This window comes from Dioscorea cayenensis, chromosome 12, assembly GCF_009730915.1.
Source record: "Dioscorea cayenensis subsp. rotundata cultivar TDr96_F1 chromosome 12, TDr96_F1_v2_PseudoChromosome.rev07_lg8_w22 25.fasta, whole genome shotgun sequence".
Taxonomy (NCBI): Eukaryota; Viridiplantae; Streptophyta; class Magnoliopsida; order Dioscoreales; family Dioscoreaceae; genus Dioscorea; species Dioscorea cayenensis.
The window spans coordinates 7,476,127-7,480,212 of record NC_052482.1 but is presented as its reverse complement, the minus strand read 5'-3'; the positions used below and the strand labels follow the sequence as shown (position 1 = coordinate 7,480,212).

Genomic DNA, 4,086 nt, shown 5'->3' with positions numbered 1-4,086 from the left:
AAGCTTAGGAATGAGATTTCATCCTTTGTTCAGTTGGAATTGGAGTCTCTATTCGAGACATGGGAAAGGTTCAAGGAGCTGCTGAGAAAGTGCCCGCAACATGGATTCCCGGAGTGGATGATTTTTCAAAACTTTTACAATGCTTTGAACCCGAGCACAAGGCAATTTTTGGATGTGGCAGTAGGAGGTACCTTAGGTAGCAAGACCCCCGATGAGGCTCGTCAGTTGATTGAGGAAATGGGGTTAAATAGCTACCAATGGAATGCTAGGGAGAAGAAGAAAGTGGCCGGTCTCAATGAAATAGATGCGGTAACTTCATTGGCTGCTCAAGTGGAGAATTTAAGTAAGAAGTTAGATCTTCTAACTTCAAATAGAGTGGCGGCCATGACTAACTGCACCGGGTGTGGTGGAGGACATGCTTCCTCCAATTGCCCGATCGCTATTGGTGATGTTTTTTCAGTGGAGAACGTTGATTCTGTAGATAATGGCATGAGACCTCAAGGAAACCCATACAGCAATACCTACAATTCGGGTTGGAAGAATCATCCCAATTTTTTTTTGGAGTAACCAGGGTCTACAAAAAGCCATGGGGCCACCGGGTTTCCAACAACAACAACAAGCCCCCCAGGGTGGACAACAGAGTTTCAGGTTTGGAAACCCGAATGAGTGACCTAGAGAAGCGTTTGACTAGATTTGTAAAATCAGCAAATACAAGGTTTGAGTCAGTCGAGGCTACACTTCGCAACCACACTGCCTCTTTGCATAACCTTGAAAATCAGGTGGGGTAAATTGCAAAGTCTCTCTCTGAAAGGCCACATGGAAGTTTACCAAGCAACACAGAAACCAACCCTCGAGAGCATGTGAAAGCGATCACTTTGAGAAGTGGTCGTGAGGTTGAAGGTAGGCTTCCGAGTGAGAAGCCAAAAGAACACGCACCGAAGGTTATAGAGGTAGAAAAGGGGACAAGCAAAGAGGAGGTGGAACCCCCATCTTTCAAGCCAAGAATCCCTTATCCCTCTAGATTGAAAAATGACCAAGGGGATGAACAGTACAAGAAGTTCCTGAGTTTGTTCAAGCAACTCCACATCAATATTCTTTTTGTTGAGGCATTGGCCCAAATGTCTAAGTATGCAAAGTTCTTGAAGGACTTGTTGACGAATAAGAGGAAGTTGGGGGAAAGCGCTTCAGTGATTTTAGATAGTTCTTGCTCGGCGGTATTGCAAAAGAACATGCCGAACAAGAAGAAAGACCCAGGAAGCTTCATCATTTTATATAATATTGGCAATTTAGGTGAAGAAATTTCATTGGCGGATTCAGGGGCAAGTATCAACGTCATGCGATACACTTTTTTCAAAAGCTAGGTTAGGGTGAGCCTAGGCCTACTTGGATGACTTTGCAACTAGCGGACCGAACGGTGCGACATCCGAGAGGCATCATTGAAGATGTGCTTGTCAAGGTGAACAAGTACATTTTTTTGGTTGACTTTGTATTGCTAGATGCCGATGAGGATGCGGATGTACCCTTGATAATTGGGAGACCGTTCTTGCGGACTTCCAAAGCATTGATTGACATGGACGGCGGATAGCTCACATTGAGAGTTGCAGATGACAAGCTCACTTACCGCCTTGCTAAAGCCATGCGGCATTCTCTTGACTTTGATGATACTTTATACTTTCTAGACACTACTGATGAAATTGTTGATGAATACATGCAGGAAATGTTCAACCCAGATCCGTATGAAGGTTTGTTCGACCAAGAAGAGGGCAATGAAGAAGTAGTGATGCTTGGATCGATAGAAGAAGTACCATCTACTCCGGGGATCTTGAAGAAGGTACTCCGGAAAATGAAGAGGGCTAGGAGATGCCACTGGAAACGCTCCAAGGCTGTTGGAGACGTACGTGAACCAAAGAAGTTGGATGAACCATTGTTAGGTGGTCCCAAGCCCGATAGCACACCCTCTACCCTCAAGAGACTTTGCACATCATGCTTTCAAGCCATGGGTAAGAGAGCAAACTTCATCTCTGAACCCTCGTGAGGTAAGACAAGGTACGTCAAGCTAAGTGAAGTTAAACAAGCGCTTCTTCGGAGGCAACCCAAGTGTTTACTTTTTTCTTATCTTCTTGTTTAGTTTGTTTGCACGAATAAATTGTTAAGTGTTGGTGTCTTGAAAACTTTTTGTTAGATGCTTGTGCTGTGATTTTATTGTGGGTTTTTAAAGGTATTATGTGTTTTCATGTTGGATTGGCGAAGCTTGGTCGTTTGAGCTCTATTTCATGTTTTTCACTGGTAAAATTTGCATAATAGAGCAGGCTCTAAGTGTATAAACATGTTCAGAGATTTTCTGCAGAGCTTGCTATTTTTTCTAAGTCATCCATAGAAAACACACGGGCGTGTGGCATTTTTGCATGCCTGTGGACTTGCACTGCGAGCTCATCCAGAGAACGCACAGGGGCATGCGGCTGCCCCTGTGGACGACCATGCAACTGCCACACGCCCGTGGATAATTTCCGCACGGGCGTGTGAATTCCTGCAGAGTTGGGCCGATTTATCCCAAGAGCACACGGGGGCATGGACGCGCCCCTGTGGGAGACCTTGTAAACCACACACGGGCGTAGGTAATTTTCACACGCCCGTATCAAACTCTGTAGAAGAGTCCTCCCCATCTCGAGAAGACACAGGGGCGTGTGGCTACCCCTGTGAGTTGGGCATGTGAATATCCATGCCCGTACGGTATTTCCTCATGGGCATGTAGAATACTTGGCATTTTTTCTCGGATGTCCAGGGAAGCCACAGGGGCGTGCGGCTGCCCCTGTAGGTTAGGCGCATGGGCGTGGGTATTTTCCGCACGCCCGTGCGAGAGCAGTCAGAGTCAAAGAAGTGTTTTCCCGAGAGCGCACAGGGCCGTGGGTACGCCCCTGTGGTTCTCTTATAATGAGGCGCACGGGCGTGGGCAATTACCGCACGCCCGTAATATTGCACAGAACGCCAAGGGTCACGAGTTCTTTTTACAAGAAGAATAGTTTCTGATAAGTGCTTGTGCGATATGAATGCGAAGCGTTCATTCCTTATGTTGAGCATTACTTTTCTCGGGTTTTTACATTAATATGTGTGTTTTTATGTTACTTTTATGCAGGTAGGGTTGAGAGGCCGAGTATGAAAGAAAGAGGCCAATGTGGATCATAATTCACCGATTTTGGAGGAAATCTTGGTAAGGTTCAAACGCGAAGACATAGGTTGGGTGTGAGATGCTAGAGAGTGTGCCAACCTCCTCGTATTTAATTGAACACAACCATTTGGATGGGCACAAAGGCAGTCACACTCGAGCATTCCGACTTATGCACATAAAACAAGAGCTCCACCAACTTACCAATCATTGAAGAAGGAAATGGTCCACGACGTGATTGTGTGCCCATTTGCGTTACCCCAATGAAAGTATGGATTCGGGAAGCAATTCAGGTCTGATAATGTAGCAGAGCACTGCAGCAACACTGTGGCAATATATTGTAGCAGCACTGTTCATAGCCGGCTGAGAAAACAGAGAATGCACATGGGCGTGTGGAAATTATCCAGGCCCGTGTGGAGATTCCATAGGGGCGTGTGACATTATAGATGCCCGTGGAGTCGCCCGATTCCAGCCTATTTAAAGCCGATTCAGCACCAATTTTTCTATTCTTTTCTCCATCTTTTCCCCAACTTGTGAGAGGTCTTCGGCTAGGGTTTCTAGGGGTATTGGCCAAGGTTTTGGAGAGGTTCTATGGCTCCGACATCGTGATTCCATTAGTAAGAAAGTTGGTAGGGGAGCTTCCGTCGAGGCGTATCCTATACCAGACGAAGGAATCCTTGGACGACGAGTAGAGGACTTTCCACAAGACCATCAACACGAGCATCGAGGGGGTTTTTCTATGGATTCATTGCTTGTACATTCTATTTCTTTGATTGTATTAAACTCCATGGAGAGCTAAACCCTTAGTGGGTACTTGGGTATTTGTGAACCCTAGGATGTATTCATTTCATTGAATCTCTTTATTATGCTTTCAATTAATTGATGTTATTTGTGAGTTCCAACCTTGAATGCTTGATTGTATG

The 4,086-nt window shown here is 45.6% G+C and overlaps 1 non-coding gene across 1 annotated transcript; it reads right to left on the bottom strand.

Moving 5' to 3' along the window:
- LOC120274394 lies at positions 1-107 on the bottom strand. The gene has a single exon (XR_005540916.1). It is a non-coding gene; the product is annotated as a small nucleolar RNA R71 (small nucleolar RNA).
- Positions 108-4,086: the final 3,979 nt, after the last annotated feature.